We start from the raw sequence: 27049 nt of genomic DNA on the forward strand, positions 1-27049 counted from the left end.
GGAGGGTGTGTTGGGTGGAGAGACAGTATCCACCCAGACATGGGTAAAGAGGCAGGGGATGCAGAAAAACTGCCTAAGGCATGGCGAAAAGGCCCGAGAGGAGGCAGTTTGTCATTGCAGACCCTCACGGGATCCCTAGAAAGGGGCCAGATGCAGGAGGCATCTGTGTGCCCTGATCCTTCACTGATGGACAAACACCAGCCTGTGTTCTTGCTGGGGTGCCAACAGCTTTAATCCCTCTGTCTGCAGAGAGTGGGCCAAGACCAGCGTTGGCTGCTGATTCTCCAAGTCTTAAGCCCGATGGACGAGGAGGCTATAGAGCTGGCTGGACCGCAGGATGGATGGAGCATTGCGGACAGAGAGACAGAGGCACCTTCCCAAGACAGTAAGGTCGTCATGGGGCACAAGGGTGCAACAGCAGCGATGGAGCCATGCTGCTCATCAGGTATCCGGTGCCCACAAGGATCTCCAACGTAAGGGTGTACGCTATGTTGGGAGGAAAGGCCCTTTATCCTTCAATGTCTCTACTCTCGAGACAGACTGAGCCTACTCGAGAGCCTCCAAGACTGTGGGACAGCCTGCCACTTCTGAGGGGGAGGACAAAGCCTCAAAGGGTCCAGGGTCACCTTATACTCCTGCACCCTCCACCAGCGCAGATATGCAATCGTGGGTATGTGCTCATGGTTAGATTTGGGTACACAAACTGGTGAGCAAAGTACACACGCACCTGAGAAGCTGACGGAGGCTGTGATAGGCCAGGCCTCTAACAGTCAGAGGACTGTGGGACGCCAGCCATGCTGAGTCTCAGGCTTATGACGTGCCTCCGGAATTGCCAGCATCATGGGAAGTACTGCAGCTGCAGCAAGAGGTCAGGCAACATCTGGCAGAGGTGCAGAGGCTATGTGTGCCCAAGCACTGATGATGGAGGAGTCCATCCAAGCCTTGAGCTTGGCACTGCCTCAGGTAAATGAGTGTCATCCTCCATTGAGAGACTGGTGACTCTGATGGAGAGTCACATCCAGCTGAGCACTCAGTGTCTGCAGAACATTCGTGCAGACCTGCATACCATCAGCTTGACCATGGACACAAGGCAGGAGTGGCAAGGCGAGAGGGAGACAGGGAACCTGGAGTTACCACCAGGTCCTCTACACCCTTAGGTCAGCACCCCTGACATGCCAGGGTCAACCAGGATTCAGGTAACCAGAGGACAACTGCCAAGGTCATCCCTAACCAAAAGGCAGCAAGGTGGGCAGCCTGCCTCCATTTCAGCTGACAGCGCAGGGGGACACCATGTAGCAGCACATGCAAAACAATGAAGCAGAGCACCTTGAATCACAGGGTTTTCACAGGTGATTGTGTATTATAGATGGAAAGGGTAGCATCTGCTATTATGTTCATTAAGGTTGTTTTTAAAACCAAGCAACATTCCCTTCCTCTTCCATAAGGCCTGTGGCCATTCATTTCAACCCAGCCTCTGTGAAGAAACTTGAGGTGTGGCATCATGCTGTGAGGGGTCCAGTTTGGAGCCTGGCCAGCTCAACGCTGCACAACTGATCAATGAGTGAATGTTCCCTGAAGGAAAGAAGCCGACAATAGGGCTGCATAAAGGCAAGTCTTTATTGGTGAAGGTATAACTGGCAGTAAGTGTCATGAATAGATGAGAACCTCCCTATAAATGGTGTTTTGTGCATTTTTGAGTATTAATGTCAACCACTACTTTATCCATCATGTTTATGTTTTTACTTCTATGATCCGGTTGTTAAAATGAAGGAGAGGTCAGGTGGGACAGCAACTTGAAAAGGGTCTAGTTAGGACCCAGGAAACCCCTATCCAACCTGCCTGGACTTGAAACTGTAAGGTTTGAGGGTACAACCTGCCTTCATTCCACAGCTGCTATGTGCTGCCTGCACAGACTTCTCCCTGAGACCTACCTGCAAGAAGAAGCAGCCTGCCTGAAGCTGCATAGACTTCTCGCTAAGGTCTTTTCAACAAGCAAATTTAAAAAGGACCCCCACGTTGACAAATGCAGCAAGAAAAATCAACAAGAAGACAAGCTGCAGAAACAGCAGGAAAGTCTGATTTCTACCAGTTTCCTCTCCATCCTAAAGAAGGTGACTTCAGCAATTAAGCTGTCTCCATTTATATCTGAGAGTGCCAGAAGAACAAATTTATGAGGGAAGAAATTTTCTCAGTGACTCCTTCCCCTACCCTGCATTTCCAGTCGGTGAGCTTCATCTTTGGACTTTTTTTGATATTCAAAAAAGGACTCTAGTTTTAACAGAAATCCATATTAGCTAGTAGTTAAGAGAATTTTCTATTTAGTAAATGTCCTTGCCTTTTTTATACCTTTAACCTTTCCCTGAATGTTTGTAAGCGTGTGTGGCACAGTTAAACCCCTTCCCGAGTTTAAGAGTGTATAAATAAACCCTACTTCTTTGTTTTAATTTTAAAAACTGTGTTGTTGATGAGGTCATTTATTATTAGGGTTTAAGGGCTCTATGGTCACTTGCATTGTCCTGTGACAGGAATTGTCCCTCTCTTCTGCATCTGTGTGTGGTCTCCTCACAGGCGTGAGTACCCATCTCCTCGGTGGGTGGTCCTTGTCTCCAAGGATCCATCCCTGAAGATGTGAGGGAGGCTGGGGCCAAATGGCCTCCTCCTGTGCTGTAATTTCTATAATTCTATGAGAACCCTACTTAATTTAGTCCAAGCTTAGGGAGTAGTTTAGAAATATTGTTGTTGAGCTGAGTTTAGGACAATGTACTCACACACTAAGCCTGTGACCCTTTGTACAATCTCTCAGTTTGATTCAGTTCTGTTTGTGCTGGCCGGCTTTGATGTGTGAAGTCCAAGTACAGATCAGCTCTGACTGAGGCTCCCAGTCCAGAGTTGTCGTCTTCACACGGAACCAGAGTCTAAACCAGAGTCCAAAGACATAGGGAGAGAGATTGGGCCTGTTAAAATCATAGAATTGATAAATAAATCAATACAATCATATAAAAATGGCTAACTGGGGAGCCTGAGCACACCTTGTGCAGCACAGGGGGAATTGAACTACAATTTCAGGGTGAATATCAGCAGGTTATAGGAATGCAACGGGTTACACGTAGGATATTGGGGAATTACACCCACTCAGTTGTCCCCTTTGTTATTTGTATATTAATTTTGTTTAATTGGATACAGGTGGTAGGAATTAATTGGGTATTCACTGGAGCCCCTATGAAAAGATACAGACTAAAACTTTGGTTTTTGGGTTAAGAGGTGTACATTTGTAATGTAAACAAATATAAAAGTGTATAAAGATTGGCTCCAGTTCTATCCTTCACCAACTGGCTTTCTGGAACAGAGAACGGTTGCCTAAAGGTGAATTTTGGAAGCTAAGAGAAAAAAAAAGTTTCAGACTGAAAACTACAATCCTAGTAGCCATTGTGAAAAGTGGCAGAAAGCAAGTGTAAATTGTCAGGCTATAACTACCCTCTGATGGTCTCAGAGTCTAAACCATAGTGCCAGTGAAAGAATGAAGTGGATATGTGGACACGGATTACATTGCTACCAAAGAGGGAACAAGATATGGCATTGGCATTGTCGCTTCCTACAAGAAGTAAATCAGAATTATTTTGTGAGCTGGATGCCATCAGTTGGACAGTGATGAAGGTTTGGACCTTCTATTAGAATTCAATACATGAGATTTACAAGAATGATGATTTGTTAAATGCCTATGAGGCATGGGCAAAATTTGATAGATTATGGGAAAACAGATTGACAAAATTCAATTTGGCAATCCATGGATAAGTACTAGCATTTAAATTGCTGGATTGCGCTAAAGTGCCTCATATGGACAGGCTCCTGGTTCTAACTGGTGATCAGTTCATGGATCACATGTCTGCTGCCTTGGAAAAAAAATCCTGGGGAAACAGTTCTTTCCTTCAGCCTTCGTGGAACAAACGGAACATTCCACAGTGACATAGAGAATAATCAATGATTGCCAGATTTCAAAATGGTCCAGAAACTCGACACAGGCATCAATACAATGAAAGGATTGAAGGCAAGGAGAATGCGGGTGAAAGCATTTATAGCAGATCTGGCTATTACAGCAGAAGACAGAGGTGGAACAACAATAATAGGCAAATGAATCCTAGGAATGCCCAAGAAACGGTTAACAAGTGCTTCAGGTGTGACTAGAAGTATCGTCATGTGATGAACTGCACAAAGTGCAGAGGCAGGGTCCTTGAAATGACACATGATGCAGAGAATTCTGAGGAAGAGGATGAAGATAATGATGAATCCAAACAAATTAAACTGGTCACAAGGAGTTTTAGTCCTGTGGTAAATGTATTGATTGTGGACTAATTTTAACTGTGCAGTGCTAGATAGAGATTGTACTTCAACAGATCGGTTAAAGTGTTACCTTGATTCACTAAGTACTGAGGATTATTGTAAGGTTAAAGAATATAAAAGTACTACTTGCTTTAAGTTTAGTGATAGCAACACTTTGAGGTCACTAAAGACAGTTGTAATTCCATGTAAAATAGCTGGAGTAAGCCATTTTATAAGTACTGATGTAGTCTCTAGTGAGATACCTACGCTGCTGAGTAAACCTTTTATGAAAAAGGCACAAATTAAACTTGAAATGGAGCATGATAAAACAATTATTTTTGCAAAGTCAATGGATCTGCAGTTTACCCAGTCAGTTACATTATTGTATCCCCTTAACGAAACCTGATGTTTTTCATCAGCGTGTTAGAGAAGTATAATGGCATCAGGTGATAAGAATCAGAGAAAAAAAGCAAATTATCTTAAAGTTACACAGACAATTTGATCACCCTACTTGTCAAAAGTTAAAAATCTTGTGTGGTTAATGAAGAGTATATGAGGCTAATAGAAGAGATTAGAGAGACGTGTGAAATTTGTAAAAAAAAAGTATCGGAGGACGCCATCACATCCTTGTAAGCCTTCCTTTGGCACGTGACTTTAACAAGGTAGTTGTGTGGATCTAGAAGTATGGGACAAAGACAGAAATATTTTCATTCTGGATTTTGTAGACCTTGTGACAAGACATAGTCTTTCTATAATAATATTTCGTGAGGACAAGAGTGTTATTATTGACAATATCATGGAGGAATGGACAGGGATCAGTCTTGGGACACCAGTGAAATTTCTGACTGATAATGGAGGGGAATTTGCCAGAGACAAGTTCAGAGACATGTGTGTAAACATGAACATCATGGTCATGAATACCATAGCTGAAAGTGCTTTCAGCAATGGACTCTGTGAAAGGAATCATGCGGATATTGATGAATTGCTGCGTAAAATTTTAGCTGATAAACCACACTGTAAGCTGTCAACTGCCCTAGCATGCAAAGAACTCACTCAGATGGTTGGATGGTATAGTCCCTATCAATTAGATGATGGTCAAAATCCCAAATTGCCTTCTGTGCTGTGCCATAGTCCTCCTGCTGTAGAAGGTAATACAATTAGTCCCATTTTTTCTGCACATCTGAATGCTTTGTATGCAGGGAAACAAGCTTTCATCAAGGATGAGGTTTGGAGAAAATGCGAGAGTGCGGATGGCTCCTATAAGACTATCCGAGACAGAATTTAATTCAGGAGATTGGAAGTATTATAAAAGAGAGGGTCACAGGCAATGGAAAGGCCTTGGTGAGGTAATAGGTTGTGATGGTAAGATAGTTTTTGTCAAACATGGCAATCAAACTGTTAAGGTTCATTCCTCATGATTAATCAAAATTAATTACAAAATCCAGGACTTTGAGCAGCTGATAGAGTAAAAAAGGCACCTTTACCTCATGTGCTCATGTCTTTTATCATGAAGGTCTTGAGGAACAGAATATGGTCAACCAAGTAATGTAAGTAATCATAGGACACAGCTATCACATTCAAAGGCCAATTGCCCAGAGTGGGTATTCGGGTGGCATATATTCCAAAGGGGTTTAATGAATGGAGGTATGCCCCAATTGTGGGAAATGCAGGAAAAGCGACTGGCAAATTTAAATATCAATTGCATGTTCAGGATGATGGCCAAGAAGTGAGATCCATGGACTGGCAGAATGGGGTGTAAGAGTGCAGAGTAAGAAAGCACAGTGCAAGTACTTACAGTGGGTCTGGAAGAAACTTTTGCATCTGAAAACGATCATGTATTAGAGAAAGACCCTCTGATAGTGCAAGAGGGCACTCTGACAGTAGTAGTCCGGAAATACATAAGTGCAAGTAGAGACCATAGCTTGAATAGATTACACAATAAAATAAAGACCACAGAACAGAATTAGAAGCAGAAGTCCTCATGATAGTGAAGTTTTAGTGCCTGCCAAAAAACTTGAGGATCAACTAAGAAGGGAGGCAAAACAAAGGGAATTAGGGTTGGAGATAATTTGCAGTTTATTTAGAGGTAGAAGATAAGGGGAAACCAGCTTTGTCACATCGGTGGATTATTACTGGAAAAAATCCTTTCAGGTGGGACTTATAAGGCTAAAATGAGGCTAGTTGCTCGGGTTTTTATAATTCGAGTTAGCTTTCTCTCCTACTCTAATTTTACCTTCCTTATCAATCTTTTAGTCATTCTTTGCTGTTTTTTATATTCTGTCCAATCTTCTGACCTGCCTCCCATCTTTGCACAATTATCGACTTTTTCTTTAACTCTGATACTATCTTTAACTGTTTTAGTTCACCACGGATTGCAGGTCCCACCCTTGGAATTTTTCTTTCTTGTTGAAATGTATCTATTCTGTGTATTCTGAAATATCCTCTTAAATGTTTGCCACTATATCTCTATTGACCTATCCCTTAACCTGATTTGCCAGTTCACCTTAGCTAGCTCTGCTTTCATGCCCTCATTATTGCCCTTATTTAAGTTTAAAATACTAGTCTTGGACCCACTCTTCTCTCCCTCAAACTGAAGGTAAAATTCAATCATATTATGATCACTGCTACCTAGGGGCGCCTTAACTATGAGATCATTAATTAATCCTATCTTATTGCATAATACCAGGTCTTGTATAGCCTGCTCTCTGGTTGGCTCCAGAACGTATTGTTCCAAGAAAGTATGCCAAAAACATGCTATGTAGTCCTCATCTAGCTATCTCTGCCCATCTGATTTTTCCAGTCTATATGTAGGTTAAAATCCCCCATAATTATCACTGTACCTTTCTGACAAGCTGCCATTATTTCTTTCTTTATAGCCCATCCTACAGTGTGGTTAATGTTAGTAGCCTGTACACCACTCCTACAAGTGACTTCTTGCCTTTACGATTTCTCATCTCTACCCAAACTGCTTCTACATCCTGATCCCCTGAACTTAGGTCACCCCTTTCTATTGTGCTAATACCATCATTAATTAACAGAGCCACCCCTCCACCTTTTCCTAGCTTCCTGTCCTCTCTAAATGCCATAGACCCTTCAATATTCAGGTCCCAATCTATGTCATCCTGCAGCCATGTCTCTGTAATGGCTATCAGATCGTACTTATTTATTTCTATTTGCGCTCTCAGTTCATCTGTTTTGTTTCGAATGTTACGTGCATTCAGATACAGAGCCTTTAATTTTGTCCTTTTATTATTTTTGTAACCTCTAGCTTTATCTGTTGATTTACTCTTAGGAAGAGACAGAGTGTACAAATCTGTCACAGTCTGTTTATCATTTCCCATATTAATACCTTTCTCTCATGCCTTGTCTCTACTTGATTTACCATATCTTCCCAAATTTGATCCCTTGCCCCCACTATTCAGTTTAAAACCCTCTCTACTTCCCTAGTTATGCGGCTTGCTAGATTACCGGCCTCAGCGCGGTTCAGGTGTAGACCGTCCCAGCAGTACAGCCACCACTTTTCCCAGTACTGGTGCCAGTGCCCCACGAACCGGAACCCACTTCTACTACACCAGTCCTTGAGCCACACATTAATTTTTCTAAACTTATTTGCCCTATGCCAATTTGCACGTGGCTCAGGTAATAATCCAGAGATTATTACCTTTGAGGTACTGCTTCTTAATTTGGTGCCTAGTTCCTCATACTGACTATGCAAAACCTCTTTCCTTGTCCTGCCTATGTCGTTGGTACCTACATGGACCACAACGACTGGATCCTCCCCCTCCCAATGTAAGTTCCTCTCCAGCCTTGAGCAGATGTCCCGAACCCTGGCAAGCAACACAGCCATCTAGACTCTCGCTCTTTGCTGCAGAGAACAGTGTCAACCCCCCTAACTATACTGTCCCCTACTACCACTACATTCCTTTTTACTCCCTCCAGTTGACTTCCTGTACCCATGGTGCCATGGTCAGGTTGCTCATCCACCCTGCAGCACCCACTCTCAACCAAACAAGCTGAAAGAACCTCAAACCTGTTGGACAATTGCAAAGGCAGAGGCTCCTGCATTCCTGCCCTGTGGGTCCCCCTACCTGCCTCAGCTGCAGCCACACTCTCCTGTCCCTGGCCACTATTCGAATCAGAGGGCCCTATCCTAAGGGGTGTGACTGCTTCCTGGTACAAAATGTCCAGGTAACTTTCCCCCTCACTGATGTGTCACAGCGTCTGCAGCTGTCTGACAAAGACAAAGGTCAAATCTTCAAAGTTAAGAGGAGTCAATTGAACCTATTCTAAAACATTCCAGAATTTAATGTCTGCCTCTGAAACAAAGAAGGTGTGAGATAGCCACGTCCTGGGCCATTGTGCGACCACCATAGGGAAAAGACCAGAGTGTCTCCTAACAGGAGGTGACAGACAACAGCTTTGCCTTAAAAAGACAGCCAGAGAGAGAGAAGCAACATCCTAACAGCTTGTGTTCCAGCCAAGCCAGAAAGCACATGCCTTGCTGCAGAATCCAACATCTACATTACACAGCAGTGAGAGCTAGAAGTAACCCATCGCCTTCAATTGAATCTTCAATCAAGAGAGAAATCTACAATCATCTCAGGCCTGCATCCATTGAGAACTTGATTTCCAAGAGAATTCAACAGGTTTATCGTAACCCTCTCCCCCACTAAAAGTTCCCTTCCTTTTTCCCTTCTGTATCTGTTTCTTCTGGTATGTGTGTGTGTGTATGTGTATGTGAAAGTAAATGCGTGAGTGGATGCGGTTGCAACAATTTTGGAATAAGGCGTATTGATCAATATACAATTGATTTTCTGTTTTGTTAAAACATATGAGAAAACCTGTTGTTGTCTGTTTATTTGAAAAATAAAACACCAAGGGGCTAAACACTAATACAAATACACTTGCTGCAGACATTGAACTGTGGGAACCACCCACAGTGCACCATGTGATTGAAACAAAATTGGGAGCTCGAAGCCAGGATCTGAACTGCTAGACAAATAAGAGATTTGGAAAACATGAGGAAGATTGACCTCTAAAATTGTAGGAAAATAAACAAACAAGTTTTCTTGTATTTTTCTGTGTTTTTCTCAACGGTGCTAGAAACAAAAGAGATGGTAAGGCGTTTGTGGAGCAGGGTAAGATATCCTATGATAAATTAAACAAATTAAATGTTGAAGATTTAAAAAGCTTAGCTACGGAGGTGCAAGTCACTTTCAGACAAAAAGCAAAGAAACCTGAACTGGTGAAAAATCCAGCCAACCATTTTAAACTTACCCCTGAGGTAGAAGAGACAGCATGGAATCAGAGTCTGAAAGAATAGCTCTAGCTAGAATTCAGTTGAAACGGGAAGAGATGCAATTTCAGAAGGAAAAAGTTGAAAGGGAGATGCAAAGAGAGGAAGCAACAAAAAGGTTTGAGTTACAGAGACGGCAAGTCCAAAATGAAAATGCTGCCAGCCACTCAAACCTTATCCCCAGTTCAGAGCAAAACTTTGATGTGCCGAGACACTCAAGGCTAGCGCCAAAATTTAATGAGGAGGCTGAGTCATATTTTATCTCATTTGAGAAAATAGCTACCAGGCTAAAATGGCTGAAAAATTTTGGACCCTCCTCTTACAAGGTGTGTCTGTGGGTAGGACCAGTGAAGCTTTTTCCCTGTTATCAGAAGAAAGTTCCTCTGATTATGAACAAACTAAAACTGCAATTCTAAATGCATATGAGATAGTACCGGAAGCATATAGACACACCCGCAAAAGACCCACACATACTTATACTGAATTTGAAAGAATTAAACATGTGACCTCTGATCACTGGATATGATCTCTCAAGCTAGAACCCTCATGAAAATTTGAGAGAAGTGATGTTGTTGGAAGAGTTTAAAAATAGCATCCCAAGTAGTATAAGAACCTACATTGAAGAACAAAGAGTCACAATTGTAAGGGAAGCAGCTGAAATGGCCAACGACCATGAATTAATACACAAATCCCTAACTCTGAATAAATTTGGGTCCAGTAACTCGTACAAGCTAGGGAGAGATAGCAGGGAAGCAGAGGAAGCCAAAATGGACTAGAGAGAAAAGGAGAGCAAGGAAGGACATCCCGACCAGTCTCCAACTTTTAAAAGAAGGAACCCAAGGGATAAATCAGTAGGGGGTCTGCTTGACATGTTTCCAGTGTGGCAAATCTGCGCATGTCCAGGCCAATATGCCCAAAAACCAGCAGGAGGTGCTGCTGTCACGTCTGTGTCTGTGGCATTGAAATAGGTAAGCCTGTGGTCTCATATCACTGAAGAACAGAGCCCATATCAGAACTTTTTCCAGAAAGGAAAAATGCCTCCTTTTGTGTCCCAGGCACCAGACAAGGAGATAACTATCCTCAGGGATACTGGTTGTTTTCAAACCCCCCCTGGTAGCCAAACTGGCAGAAATGTCACAGGAAAGCAGAATAAACACCACAGTATTAGTAAAAAGGCTTACTGACAAAAGCTTGAAAGTTCCCTTAGCTAAAATTTACATACAGAGTAAGTTGGTCACCGGGGTAGTGACAGTTGGAATCATTCTGAGCTTACTCATGCAGGGGATAGACCTATTGCTGGGCAATGACTTAGCAGGAAGCACAGTATTGTACCCAGAGGGTCCAGAAGAGTCCACAGAGACTGGGGAAACTGAGGGGAGCAAAGAAAACTCTGTTCAGCTGCAGAGGGAAATCCCAAAATTCCCACTTGGACTGATGGAGCCAGAAAAATTTAAAAGGGCCCAGACAGAGTCAAAAAGACTAAAGGAGCTAAGATAAAAGCTACAAAAGTTGAAAGAAAATCAACCAAGATATGCTTAGCTGAAACCTTTTTTAAAGATTTAAATAGGGACAAGGAAAGTTCCCAATCAGGAAAGCCAAGAGTGGGGGAGATGCCTCACCTAGTTGAAGTGCCACATGGGGAGCGCAGTGGAAGCTGGGATAACCACCTGTAAGCAGTAGTGTCCCAGAGGACATGGGGCAGATTAGGGAAACACCTATCTCTGAAGTAAAAAGGAAAGGGAAGGTAACATACGCTAAAGTGAACCACACTTGTGAAAATCACAAGAAAATTAAAAGTGAGGTCAGCATGGATCTACCCACTGATGAATCACACAATCAAATTCCAAATGCCAAAACTAATCAAACACAACAATTTAGAGTCAGAACCCAACCAGAACAATGGCAGGAAGAAATCCCAGGTGCCTCGCAGGGACTAAAAAAAATGTATCACCCACTATCACTCTAGAAATATAAACTATCAATGTGCCACAACCTGAATGGTTAATGCCATGTATTGTGGTAGCAGTAGTTAAGTGGTTAAAGCTTGTACAAATAGGGAACCTTACAACAAGCAATAACATAAATTTGCATACAAGCTTCACCAACAATCACATGGTCCTGGAGATTAACATTCCTAAAGTAGTACAAACTGGTGCGAGAGAAACTACAACCCCATTTGACAACACATAACCAAATGAAATGCAATTTTTGATGGTACCTCATCTAAAGGAAGGTTGATGAAAACTTAATCTTGGACCTCAAATGGCTGCTACAAATGATGTCAACTGCAGCAGCTGTAAGATGAAGTGAATGAAATGAATGCATATAATGGTATGACCCTAAACTTTCTTACTGTTTCTTTTTCCCTCTTTCTAAACTCAAAAGAACAAACAACATAAAAATGAAATCCAAGGAATTTCATTTTTCTCTTTTGGTGCAGGTGTCAGGCACAGTGGAAGTGCGATGATACAACAATCACGGACTAACTCTGAAGAGTTATGAAAAACAAACTTTGTCTTTAAAAATGAACTTTCATTTAAAAAGTGAACAATGACCCAAAATGGCCACGGGAGAAAAGTAGTTTGCCCTTTTGTGTATTCAAACAGTCTGACAAAGACAAAGGAAAAGTCTTCAAAGCTAAGAGGTGTCAATGGAACCCATCCTACACCTATCCTAAAACATTCCAGAATTTAATGTCTTCCTCTGAAACAAAGAAGGTATGAAGTAGCCACAGATTGGGCCATTGTGCGATCACCATGGGGAAAAGACCAGAGTGTCACTTAACAGGAGGTGAGAGATAACAGCATTGCCTTAAAAAAGACAGAGACAGACAGACAGAGAGAAGCAACACCCTAAAAGCTTGTGTCCCAGCCAAACCAGAAAACATATTTCCTGCTGAAAAAAATCTGACATCTACATTATACAGCAGTGAGAGCTAGAAGTAACTCACCGTCTTCAACAGAACCTTCAATCAAGAGAGAAATCTACAATCATCTCAGGCCTGCTCCATCAAGAACTTGATTTCCAAGAGAATTCAACAGGTTTGTCGTAACTTTCTCCCCCACCAGAAGTCCCCTTCCTTATTCCCTTCTCTATCTGTTTCATCTTGTGTGTATGTGTGCGAGCAAATGCGTGAGTGGAAGCAGTTTCAGCAATTTCAGGATAAGGCGTATTGATCAATAAACAACTGATGTTCTGTGTTTTTTTTAAACCTACAAGAAGACCTGTCACTGTCTGTGGAAAGAGAAGCAGAGTTAACGTTTCGGGTCAGTGACCCTTCTTCGGAACTCCCGAAGAAGGGTCACTGACCCGAAACGTTAACTCTGCTTCTCTTTCCACAGATGCTGCCAGACCTGCTGAGTGAATCCAGCATTTCTTGTTTTTGTTTCAGATTTCCAGCATCCGCAGTATTTTGCTTTTATGACCTGTCACTGTCTGTTTATTTGATTTAAAAAACCCCAAGAGGCTAAACTCTAACACAAATACACTTGCTGCGATTCGATGGGGAGTTGAATGGTGGGAACCATCCACTTTGCACCAGTGGTCGTAACAATACCCATTGAATGTTCTGCAGATAATTGTTCATTGTGGGATAATGTACACTGTACCAAACGTGTGAGTGAGAAAAGGTTACAGATTGACCTTTGACCTTGCTGGCTTAAAACAAATGTTGGAGAGAAAGGAAATCTCTAAAATTAAATGGGTGGACGCCAATTATCAACTGTCTGATTGTTATACAAAAAGAAATGCATGTATGAAGCAATTGTGAGGGTCCTAGAGGTAGGGCAGCTTGCAGTGTGATGCTTAGCACAGAATATGAAGGTTTTGATTTAATTTGCTTTGAAATTTTAGCTGTGCATATTAATTCTAATTTTTATTTGAAGAGAGAGAAGGGAATCTGTTAATTGTATATGAATTGTATGCAGGTGGTGGGCACTAACTGGGTATTCATTTGTGCCCCTATAAATAGACAATCTAAAACTGTGGTTGTTGGGTTAGGAGGTATTTGCTTGTAATGTGTAACTGTGGAAATAAATATAAATGTAAAGTTGGCTCCAGTTATATCCTTCACCAAATAGCTTTCTGGAATAGAACACCCTTCTATCCCAAAACCTCACATCTCCTAATTCCCCATATCTACCCACAAACCCCCATTCCCCAGCCTCTATCTTTGCCCAAGAGCCCCTATTCCCAAGTCTCCATATGTCTCCCGGGCCCGTTTTCCCCAGTCTCTATCTCCAACCGAGGCCTTACTCCCCAACTTTTATGTCTCCCGCAGAGCCCCTATTCCCAGTCTCCATCTCTCCCCGAGAGCCCCTATTCCCAGTCTCCATCTCTCCCAAACCACCATTTCACAATCTCCACTTTTTTGCCTGAGCTTCCATTCCCTTATCTTCATTTCCCCCCCTCGAGCTTCTATTTGCCAACCTCCATCTCTAGTGGCACTACTCCCAAGTTTCCATCTCTCCCCCCACTGCCTAGATTCCATCTTTCCTCCTGAACTCCCATTCCCCCTTGACCCCCCAGTCTCCTCCTCTTTCCCCACTTTCAAGCAACACCACCACCCACCCCCTGACCACCACCCCCCCCTCAAATTTCAGACCTGCCAGACCTGCCCCAGATTTCAGAGCTCTAACAAGTTCACAGACTGCTTTAATTCTGACACAGAAGATTCCTGAGCCTCTTGATTCCTGGCTGTACAGTCTCCTGTCAACTGCACTCCACATGGTCAAAGCTCTCTGCAGCGGTGGTTTTGTGATGTCACTGAGCCCGAGACTTTCACAGCAGCCCGTGCCATCACGGAGTGAGGGACATACAATTAAAATTTGCATAGCTGATCTCCTGGGCTACTGCAGGTACAGTTCACAAGAGGTACCCCTGATTCTGGGAAAGTCCTGCTTATTTCAAGAGAGTTGGGAACCCTATTGTAGATCCACAACTTTCATCACTCCACCATTGGAGGCCATGCCTTGGGCTGCCTAGGCCCTAAGCTCTGGAATTCCACAGCCCACCACAAACTTCACCAACTTCACCACCTCTCTAACGCTCCTTCCCTAAGATGCTTCTCTTTGACCAAGTTTTTGCTCAACTGTCCTATTATCTCCTTATGGAGCTCAGCATCAAATTTTGTTTGATAACACCCTGTGAAGTGTATTAGGTCATTTTACGGCACTATATAAATGCAGGTTTTTGTTGTCAATAATTTATCTCATTGAAACAGATAAAATTCTTCAAAAACTTGACAGGGTAGCTGCTAGGATGATGTTTTCCCTGACTGGGGAGTCTAGAATGAGGGGTCACAGACTCAGAATGAGGGGTTGGCTGTTTAGGATTGAGATGTGGAGAAATTTCTTTATCGAAGGGTTGTGAACCTTTGGAATTTTCTACCCGAAAGTGCTGTGAATGCTCAGTCATTGAGCATACTCAAGACAGATCAACAGACTTTTGGATATGAAGGGACTCAGGCATGTAAGGATAGTGTGAGAAGATGGAGTTGAGGTTGAAAATCAGTCATGACCTTACTGAATGGTGGAGCAATGCCTAAGGGCTGAATAGCCTACTCCAGCCCCTATTTCTTATGTTCTTATGTATGATAATGTCATGAACTGCAAATAAAACTGGTGTTATTTTTTTCATCACCTTTAATTGTTTGACAGTGAATTTTTGATTTTCTTTAAAACATTTTTCCAAGCACTGCCTGTGACACAACGTTACTGTGTGACAGGGACCTGCATTGGAGATTTGATATGGGTAGAGCCGTTCCCAAACCATGTTAAACTTCTGTCAACCAGCTGACGTGCTGGACATCCACAGAATTTTACAGGGATGGCTCAAGTCCCACCACCGGGGCTGAAAGTGGGAGGCAACCCTGCTTTGGCAGATCGAGTACCCGGTGAGGCATATTGCTGGCAACGGCCAATTAAGTGGCTGCTACTGGGGCCACTGTCCCAATTAAGGATGGTGACCCACCCCAAGAGCTGCCGGTTCAATCAGAGGGACCCCACCCCAACCAAAGCCTTCCCATGTCCCAGCCTGTCGCCAAAGGCCTGGGAAAATTCTAGCAACAGATTGGGGATGGTGCTTTGCATTGTCGGGGGGGGGGGGGGGAATCACAATTTGCCATGTCAATCACTCTTGCTCCGCCCCCATGACGTCACAAGCGGAGTGTAGCCATTCTGGGGCTGGGCTGGAATTGGCTGAATAGATCAGCGCGGGACAGCAAGTATTGAAGCTGGGGTTCCAACACTTTATAAACTTTCCATTCCATCAGTTTTAAAAAAGGAGACATGGGATGATTATCTTTTAAAATGCTGCTATTCGTAAGCGTAATTGCCTAAGCGCCTGCAAACAATTTCTAATCCTTGAACTCACCAGACGTAGGTTTCCCTGCAATGTCTCTTCAGATTCTAGGGTATTCAGGCCTTTTGGTTCTGGCTTTTTTTTTGCTGATGAAACAGCAGCAATTTCGCTACTGTGCGTTTTTTTTTGCCAGAGCTACAGGCCGTTTGTGTTGTCAAAATTGAACCGCCTTCAGTAATGGGTTCAAACCCGCCCACTTGTTTTTGCTTCAGAGGCCGGCGGATCACTTCAAATGGCTGTAGAATGAAATGAAAGTACCGACTGGCGAATACCAAATGGTGGGGAACTGAAATCACCTCTGAAATGGAAGCATCCAACGGCAAAATGGCCATTGGTAGCTTTCAGTATAAACTGAAAGTAAAATCGCTCAGCTCTGATTGATGCGGTGAAACAGCATTTCAATGCACTGAAGATGAAAATGATACAAGTAAATGAAATTCCAGCTATAACTGCGATCATTTCATGCAGCTCGAATAAATGTGAAAAAGGAAGAAACTTTTTTTAAAATGTTAACTTAAAACACTCATGCTGCCATTTGCCATATACGGCACGCCAAACATATTTTCTAAAAAATCTTCTTCAGTGAGTAACTAATAGCTGTATTGTCAGTTTCTTTCCAAAACAAAATAGTAATAAAATTCATGTCTTCAATTATTTTCAGCGCATTCGTTTTTTCTTTGGCAACTGGCCCTAAAACTTGCTAGGTAATTACATGCTTTAGAAGAGTGACTTCTAGAAATATCCAAATTGCTGCACAATGTGATTCCCAATTAATTGTTTTCAGTTTCCGCAGTATTACATAGCAATTTCCAGTGTAATGACGCATTGTAACTTGCCATGTTAATTACCACTGCTTTCCTCTGTATTTGGTAACTGAGATGACTGCAATTAACTGGTAAATGTTGAGTCATATGGCAATCATCAAAATAAAAGCAAAATACTGCGGATGCTGGAAATCTGAAATAAAAACAAGAAATGTTGGAACCACTCAGTAGGTCTGGCAATCATCAAAGGTCCAGTTATGAATTTATTGGGAAAGGAAAGTACTTGTGTTGGTGTAGTACTTTTCACAACCACCAGGTGTCCCTAAATGCCTTACAGCCAATGAAGTACTTTTTTCAAGTGCAGTCATTGTTGTAATGTAGGAAACAGCAGCCAATTTCCACACCAAACTCCCACAAACAGCAATGTGATAATGATCAGATAAACTTTTAATAATGTTGATCGCGGGATGAATATTGGCCAGGACACCTGAGATAATCCCCTGCTCTTCTTTAAAATAGTGTCGTGAGATCTTTTACATCCACCTGGATCAGCAGGGCCTTGGTTTAAGTTGTCATCTGAAAGACAGCACCTCCAACAGTGCAGCACCACCTCAGTACTGTACTAGAGTGTCAGCCTTTCATTTTAGTGCTCATGTCCTGAAGTGGGACTTAAACACCAACCTTCTGCCTCAGAAAGGAGGCTGCTGCCAACTGAGCCATAGCTGACACCACAGAATGACAAATAGTAGGTAGCAGGTATCCCAATGAACCTCCAGTCTAATGCTTTCCAGGATAAGTGCTTACTCCATTTTTATTACCAAAGTGAATTGCTGCATAAAATAAAAGCAGTTAAATGAGACATAGAACTCATTGTCAATCTGCATAAAAAGCTTTTCATTCATGCAGCTCACTCAGGTTTTTGTTGCAAGTGCACCTTGGGTTTATCTGTGCACTTCCCAGACGGGTAGCTGGACAATACGCACTTATTTATGAACAAGTACCACAGGGTAACCGGTATCTATTGAACCGTACCCCAGCCTTCAGGACAGGGGGAAATTGACACAGAAAAACAAGGATTTGTCAAAAACACATGATATGAGAGAAAATAATTTTTCCTATTTCAACTATCAAAGCCCTTTATAATTTTAAAATCTCTATTCAATTTTCCTCTTAGTCTTCCCTGCTCCAGTCGAAATAGACTCAGGCCGGAATTTTACCGGTACGAATCGGGTCCCATCGGGGTCGTGTGGAGGGAAAAATGGCACACGATGACGTTGGGCCGGGTCCCCGGCGTCATTACGCGCTGACGCAATTTAGCCAGCGTGGGAAGTCGAGCGTGATCGAGTTTGCGCTCGCCACCCGACTAACCTCAGTTGAGAAGTAATTAAGGTACTTCAGAATCCAATTGAGAGAGACTTTACGCTACGTATCTTATTTTATGGCCGTTAATTGGGTCGTGGGGCGTGTCGGGAACCCGGCAGGTTCAAAAGGGCGGCAGGCATTGAATCATGAGGGAGTTGGAGGTACAAATGTATTTATTGAACTTTATTAATGCTGATGTTATTTGTGTGTCCTAACAAGGGGTGTAACTTCCAGGTTGTGCAGAAGGTTTAATCTGAATGTTATGCACTGCTGATCGGGACCCATCTAATATCAGTTATTGCCTGAAAGGAAGTACCTGAAGTGATCCAGTCACAAAAGCTGGAAGCTATTACCTGTGGTCAAAGCATTTGTTCTGCTGTTCAACAATGGGAATTGTTCACTCTGGAGGTGAATCATCAGATGAGGAGGACAATGATTCAATTAGTGACAGAAGTACAAATTGCCAGGGGAACGTACAGTAAGCTGCACCAGTGCATCCTCGTGCTGTTGGAGGGCGAGTAGTTTGCAGAGTCGCCCAGGAGCGACCAAATGTCAGGAAACGTGCCTATTCAGTAGTAAGGGCATACCGAACATGTCTAAACTACCTGCAGCTGTCAGAACGCCAGTGCAGAAGATGACTGCGGTTGTCACGGGAGACTGTCACATCTCTTTGTGAGATGTTGGATGTTGCATCAAACTGTCTCGGTGGCCATCCAATGCTGGTCGCTCCAAAGGTTATAATAGCTCTTAACTTCTATGCGTCTGGCACCTTCCAAGCCTCAGCTGCAGACTTGTGCGGTGTCTCACAATCAGCAGCGCACCATTGCATAAAGGTTGTGAATGATGCATTGTTTCAATGTGCTCACCATTTCATCACGTTCAAGATGGACAACACCAGTCAGGCTGAGAGAGCCAGAGGCTTCAGCACTATATCTGGCTTCCCAATGGTACAGGGCGTGATAGACTGTACTCATGTGGCCCTTAGAGCACCAGCTGGACAGTCGGGGGCATTCATGAACTGAAAGGGATTCCATTCAATGAACGTTCAGCTCGTCTGTGATCATCGGAAGTGAATCATGCAGGTGTGTGCACGTTACCCTGGTAGTTGTCATGATTCTTTCATTCTCCACAACTCACAGGTGCCCGCAATTTTCAGTCCTCCATACAGAATGGAGGGATGGATACTTGGCGACAGGGGTTATCCTCTGAAGACATGGCTCATGACACCAGTGAGGAACCCAAGGGGTGAGGCGGAGGAACGATACAACGGGAGCCATGCGGCCACCAGAGTGACTATTGAGCAAACTATAGGCCTCCTAAAGATGAGATTTAGGTGTCTTGACCGCTCTGGTGGATCACTGCAGTACGTACCGTCGAGGGTTTCAAGAATCATTATCATCTGCTGTGCCTTGCATAACCTGGCGATTGAACATGGAGATGCCCTAGAGGATGATCAATGTCAACGCGATGTGTCATCAGATGATGACGACGTTTCTGATGAGGAAGATGGGCATCAGTCTAAAGATGATCATGGAGATGAAGCTGAATGTAACTTGGCTCTAAGTGCTAGAGAAACAAAGGATTCTCTAATAGGAACGTGTTTCAATTGAAATGATATAAATCTTCACAACTTTCAAACTGCTTTATGACATTAATCATTGTGAGGATCAGACAGTGCAAAATCTCTAACCTTTAGGGGGTGAGACAATGCGACGAACCAATCCATCACATCATGAGGGACGTGACCCAAGTGTGTGGCCTCACATTTGAGACAACTTGAGTTGACTAACTATGTAGTATCTGACTTCAGGAATGACATGTCCAATAGTAAAATCTCCAATTTAATCAAACACTATTATTTAACAAATCAAATAAATGTATTTCAGGTCACCCAGTGCACCAGTAGTGAAATTAAAATGTTTTCTTAATCCATTTATGCGTGCTCATTCGTGTGCATGATCCCTCGCCACCAGACTTACCAGAGGTAAGTGGCTGATCTTGTTGCCGCCCTGCTTTTGATGACTTGGGCGGATGTCCTCTGCATGCTTGTGGCCGTGAGGGCCCTGGCATCTCAGGGTTCTCATGACAAATATCATGAGCACCCTCTATCACCCCGGGATTTAGCGGGTCACATGTCCCTGGCAGAGGGAGCAAGGAGCTGCAGGATGCATCAGAGACGCCGTGAGAGGAGCTCCCATATGCGATCTGCTGCCCCGTGCCCTCGTGAGGCTCGGATGGTCCTCAATGGTGGCATCAGAGCAATGAGTGGCCTCAACCTGGCGCAGTCACATCAGATTATGCTCTCTAATGCCCTGGTCCAGGGAGGCCACACTCTCTCTGAGGTCCCGAATTGCATGAAGAACTGGTCCCTCCACTGCACCCGCCAGTCTTTCAATGGAGGAAGCCAGATGTTCAAAGGCCTGTGAGTTTGCTGAAGTCATACTCTGGATGGATGTCTCCAGAGTGTGAGTCATAGCACACAACATCTCAGGCAACTCCACCAGATTTCCATGGACCGCATTCTGCACCTGTAACATCGCCCTACGAAAGGATGATCTCAGAGGATGTCATCAGCTTGCGGCTCTGCACTGGCCTGGCATCCCACTCTCCTCCGAGAGCCTGGCCTGGCAACTGTGCTGTGCTCACACCAGTTTGTGACATTGATTCCCCAGACACAGTCATCCCAACCGAAGTGTCAGTCTCTGCTGTGGTACTTGGTGCGTTGCGATGATGTGATGGTGCACCCTCTGAGGCGCCCTCCTCCACCTCAGAGGTGGGTGGTCGGGCAATGGAAACGCTTCCTGGCACATGCTGTGTTTCACCTGTTGGGAAAAGCATTGTGATCAATTACATCATCAATCCAGACTTAAGCACAAGTTTGTGCCTCCAGCATGGTTACATCTGGGTGATGTTACAATTGAGGGCAACATTCAGTGCATTTGACATTCACCAAATCATTGGCACAGTAGTGCAGCCTCACCACCACCACTCCCCCCCCCCCACCCCCACTTAATGAAGTGCTACACCACATTCTGGATCACTCACTCTCATGGCCAGGTACACCAGCCTCGCCATCTGCCACGGCGCGTCCTCCTTCCTCCCCTGCTATAATTAAGGCATCCTGCAACATTCTGGTGAGGAATGCCTGGGTGGCCACACCGCCACCAATACGTGACCTCTTCTGGGCATTGTGTGCCCTCTTTTCCTAAATAAACAAAAATGCTTATTTTATCCATAGTCAATGGCATATGACACTGTCACCCAAAGGGTTGATGTTGCATTTCACTGCTGTGACAGTGCTGTGTGCAACCTTAACACCATAGCATCAACGTTCATCTCAGACTTGCCCACCATGCGTCCCATTTCAAGGCAGCAGCCAGGCATTGATCATACAGGGCTTCCACATTGCATCATGAGTACACAAAAACCTCCCTTGGCACTTAAACGATTAGATGAATGAGAAATGCCCCTTACCCGGGCAGAGCGAAGCAGGTCATTGGGCGCTAGTGGCACTGTATCCATGTACACCTCACTACGCCTCGGCTGCTGACCTCCTCTGCAACCTCCAGCCAGGCCCTCTTGGTCACTTCGGACAGTCTCCTTCTCTCATCTGAACTGAATAGAATGTCTCTCCTCTCCTCAATGGCCTGGAGGAGGACCTTCAGTGAATCATCAGCGAATCGGGGGCCAACACGATTACTTCTGCCCTCCATCACCTCTACCAGTCATATTGTTGTCTCCCAGTCTTTCTGTGTTTCAAGGTATGGAGCCTTTGAAATCTCCAGAACTTATGACACTTGTATCTTCCTTGACATCCAATGAAGAATTCACTGCTCTGTTTAACTTCAGTACTCCTTTATTTAGGGCTTACAATCAACCTTCCGCATATGTGGCCCCGCCCCCCCATGATGCTGAAGTTCCCGCCCACGCGCGCCATTTCTTCTCGGAGTTACGCCGCGTGCCCGCTGATTAGGTGATCAGCACGTGATGCTGGCGGCCAGGCGATGCGGAGCGGGATCGGGCGCCTGATCCGCTTCGGGCGCATCGGCCCCGGAGCCACCGGTAAGTGCAAAGTTCCGGCCTCAGTGTCAGGTGCATCACCTCATAACTACAGTTTATCATTCCTGATTTCATTCTGATAAATCTATGCTTTATGCCTGCATGTGGCAATAATGTATTTTTTTTGTATTGGGGCACCTAAAATTAACACAAGACTTTAACTCTGGCCTCAGCATCGGTTCAAACAAATTAATCATCAGCTCTTTACTCATGCACTCTATGACTCATTTATAAACCCAAGAGGCTTTTTATGGCTTGACCTACCTGCACTTGCGCTTTTAAGGGTATTAAAAACCTGAGGTCACTCTAGTTATCCATACATTTCAGCACCTTTACTTTGTATACTCCCATACTATATGTACATGATTCACACTTGGACATAGGGAGCAGGATAGCAAAGCTTGCCCATAACATAAAAGTATCAGGTTTGGCGAACAGCAAACATAGATAGCTTAGTGCAATGGGCAGACAGCAGCAGATACAATTTACGACAGTGAAGAATGAGGTAATGCATTTTGAGAACAATGCTGCTTTAGTGCATCAGCAAATATTGATATCACACTCTCTATGTCAAAGCTAAAATCATCTACACACAGCAAAAACAAAAATGGATCCAACAATGCCACTGGGGTACACTGCTCCAGTTCAACAACCCTAAAACCTTTATTTCTTGTTCATCAAACAACTTTCTTCCAGAATATTATTTCAATCCAGTTCCTTTTAAATTTAATGCATTGTATACACTGATATACTGGTTCATAAAGAAAAGATATCACTGCAATGCAACAGATTTCAATTTCTCCTAAAATTTTTATTATTTTCACATGATTTATGGCAATTAATAAAAAATCTTTTGTTAAAAGATATATCATTTTAATTACTGCATGCAATGTTTTGAGCATGTCCTTTTTCATATTTATTACCTCTTTGCTTAATTTTGTAATGTGTTTGAATGTGAAAGAAAGCAGAGCAATGTAAACTACAGAAATTTGTTCAGAACATACTTATTAATGTTGAAGATTCAAACATTCATCAATAGTATGTACCATTTTTATTGAACTCATCAATAATTTAAGAAGTGGCTTTTTGAAAGATGATGCCTGCACCATAAATGCCACGTTTTGAAATGTAGCTGTATTCTGTGGTAATAAAAGCATTTACGTGAGAGCTATTTATCCATTGAGGCATCTTGCAAATTCCTGTAGAATCTGCTCAAAAAATAAAACAGGAATATAGAAATAAAAATAAAAGAAACAACTACAAGGAATTTTAAATAAAATGTGTTGGAAATGCACAGGAGGCCAGTCAGCAAGAAGAGAAAATAAATATGTTTCAGGTGGGATCCTTTACCAGAGAGTATTTTTATATCATTTCTTTACCATCATATCTACTTAGCATGTATTTACCTTATTCATAATTTTCTTTTAAATATTAATCTTACTTTTTTCCCTGTATCTCCGCAGACCTGACTCATTACTGAGTTGGGATCCATATCAATGACTGTGATCAGTCTTTGGCTAAAAACACAGTTCCCAAAGACAGTTCTATTATTGGAATCTCAGGACATTTCTATTTGGCCTGCTACTTCATCACAGCAGCCAGGTTGAACTTGGTTGGCATCCTTCCATCTACGAAAGATCATGGGCATGCAGCAAGCAATCCATTTAGGTGGGGTATCTTCTCTTGGTGCACCTTTACTGATAGCTGTGAAGGCCAATCCTTGAGAGGCAGGTTCTGCCATAAGTGCTTCAAATGACGCTGACAAGAGATGCTGTGAGTTGTTGTTTGTGATGTTGACGCCTGTTGCCAAGCTGCTGTAGCAACTGGTCATTGTGGTAGTGCACACCAGTCCCCAGGATGTGTCACCATTTCCCTCTTTCGCCAGCAAGTGGCTCCCATGTGCAGTAGTTGACATTTAGGGGCCTCATGTCATGCTTGCAAGCAACCTTGAAGTGGAGTTTTGGGCGCCCCACTTGTCGTTTGGCCCAGGCTACCTCACCAAAGCCAGAGGTCGTTGGGTATGCGACCATCTGCCATTCTGCGAATGTGCGCGATCCACCCGAAGCCACCTCTGTTTGATTCGTGCCAAAACACTTGAGAACTCTGCCTTTGAGAGGACTGCTGCATTTGTAATTTTGTCCTGCCAGGATATACTGATAATGTGCCGCAGACAGCGAAGATTGAAATTATTGAGCTTCTTTTCCCTACAAAATTTACAGACCGCAAAATTCAGCAGTGCTGAGGAAGTTGATAACCCTTGTGGGTGTAATGAGTTCTTTATGTTGTCTGATGCAACATAAATCAGATGCATGGAGTCCAATTCATTGAAGATCTCTAATAGGTTTATTAACAGCTAAACTGCTAAGTACTGTACAGAGCAAACTATTTACAGAACCTTCATCTGGGTGTTACAGTTGCAGAGTGACACTGGCTTATACTCATATGACTACATCCTGGTACTTAGCTCATTAGCATACTGAGATCTTAAAGGGACATCACTCTTAAGGCAATCATACAACATTCCCTTTCTTTCCAAAGATAAGTCTCGTATCTTACAAGTAAAAACACATAAAATTAGATAACATCAAAATTAGTTGCACAGGTACAGAGATTATCAACTTTACACATGCAGAAGCTTAAGAGTCCATATATCATTTTGGTGGTTTGACAACTCTTCCAAATCTGGTTATGGTATAACCTTCTGGGGATGTGGATTTCATCCTTGGCTGTTTTTGGTTTGCAGACATGTTGTTAATGTGTTGTTGTTGCCCTGTTGTTCCATCACACCCTCACCATTGGAGTGTGTTCTTTCGAGTCCTCTGTGTGCAATTAGAGTATTGCGAACTTCTCTTAGTTGGCTATGGTTCCTTATCAAAACTGTTCCGTTAGATGTTGTAATCTCGGAGGACCTGGGCTCACTGCATTCTTTGGATACATCTGCAGGTAACCATGTTGTCATTGTGGGGTGTACGACCCTGACCTTTTGTCCTATGTGTAGCTGAGGTAGTTCCGCCCCTGCATGTCAGCCATGCACCATCTTCATTCTCCCTTGTTTTTCGAGCAGTGTCTCCTGTATCTTGAGAATTTGGACAGATGATGGCTTGATAGAGTCGTTCACACTTGTCTGTCAAACATGATCACTGCTGGTAACGATAAGCCCATATCCATAGGTGTAGCTCTGAGGTGTAAAATGGCAACATGGAAATCTTGTTTCGTTGTCCTACATTTCAGGATAAGTGATTTGACTGTGTGAGCCATTCACTTGTCAAGAACACTAGATCTAGGGTAAAGTGGTGAGGATGTCACATCGCTAACGCCCCATTTGTGGGTGCAAGTTTCACTGTAGTTTGGGGTTTCCCCTCAAACTGGCACATGTGGCAACTCCTGCAGTGCTCCACCACATCTTTGTGGAGTTTTGACAAGTCATCGAAACATAGAAAATAGGAGCAGGAGTAGGCCATTTGGCCCTTTGGGCCTGCTCCGCCATTCAAAAAAGATCATGGCTGATCGTCTAATTCAGTATCCTGTTCCCGCTTTCTCCCCATATCCCTTGATCCCTTTGGCATTAAGAAATATACCTACTCCTTCTTGAATATATTTAATGACTTGGCCTCCATAGGTTCACCACCCACTGAGTGAAGAAATTTCTCCTCATCTCGGTTCTAAATGGCATACCCCGTAACCCGAGACTGTGACCCCTGGTTCTGGACTCCCCAGCCATTTGGCATCCTCTCTGCATCTAGCCTGTCTAGACCTGTCAGAATTTTACAGGTTTCTATGAGATCCCCTCTCACTCTTCTAAACTCAAGTGAATATAAGCCTAGTCGACCCAATCTCCCAAGAATCAGCCTATTAAGTCTTCTTTGCACTCCCTCCATGGCAAGAACATCCTTCCTCAGATAAGGAGACCGAAACTGTACACAATACTCCAGATGTGGTCTCACCAAGGCCCTGTATAACTGCAGTAAGACATCCTTGCTCCTGTATTCAAATCCTCTTGCAATGAAGGTCAACATACCATTTGCCTTCCTAACTGCTTGCTGCACCTGAATGCTTGCTTTCAGTGACTGGTGGACAAGGACATTCAGGTCTCGTTGCACCTCCCCCTTTCCCAATCTATCACCATTTAGATAATAATCTGCCTTTCTGTTTTTACAACCAAAGTGAATAACCTCACATTTATCCACGTTATACTGCATCTGCCATGCATTTGTCCACTCACCCAACTTGTCCAAATCAAAAATAAAAGCAAAATACTGCGGATGCTGGAAATCTGAAATAAAAACAAGAAATGCTGGAACCACTCAGAAGGTCTGGCAGCATCTGTGGAAAGAGAAGCAGAGTTAACGTTTCGGGTCAGTGACCCTTCATCGGAACATTGGAGCCTCTTTGCAGCCTCCTCACAACTTACATTCCACCCCCACCACCCCCCCCCCCCCAGCTTTGTGTCATCTGCAAACTTGGAAATGTTACATTTATTTCCCTCACCCAAGCTATTAGTATATATTGTGAATAGCTGGGGCCCAAGCACTGATCCCTGCGGTACCCCACTAGTCACTACCTGCACCCGGAAAAAGACCCGTTTATTCCTACTCTCTGTTTCCTGTCTGTCACCCAATTCTCAATCCATGCCACTATATTACCCCCAATCCCATGTGCTTTAATTTTGCACGCTAACCTCTTGTGTGGGACCTTATCAAAAGCCTTCTGAAAATCCAAATACACCACATCCACTGGTTCTCCCTCATCTATTCTATTAGTTACATCCTCAAAAAACTCCAGTAGATTTGTTAAACATGATTTCCCTTTCGTAAACCCATGCTGACTTTGTCCAATCCCTTTTATGCTTTCCAGATGTTCTACTATCACATCCTTTATAATAGACTCTAGC

At 43.5% G+C, this 27049-nt stretch overlaps 1 protein-coding gene across 2 annotated transcripts in view; it reads right to left on the reverse strand.

The window, feature by feature from the left end:
* The window catches only part of ccdc82 (coiled-coil domain containing 82), a 96632-nt gene extending 80338 nt beyond the window's left edge, over positions 1-16294 (reverse strand). The window contains exon 1 of one of the 2 annotated variants that reach the window (XM_068034045.1): positions 15986-16294. The gene's annotated coding sequence lies outside the window, so the exon portion shown is untranslated. The remainder of the gene's footprint in view (positions 1-15985) is intronic. The other variant, XM_068034044.1, reaches the window with a different exon arrangement.
* Positions 16295-27049: the final 10755 nt, after the last annotated feature.

This window comes from Heterodontus francisci, chromosome 6 (assembly GCF_036365525.1).
Source record: "Heterodontus francisci isolate sHetFra1 chromosome 6, sHetFra1.hap1, whole genome shotgun sequence".
Lineage (NCBI taxonomy): Eukaryota > Metazoa > Chordata > Chondrichthyes > Heterodontiformes > Heterodontidae > Heterodontus > Heterodontus francisci.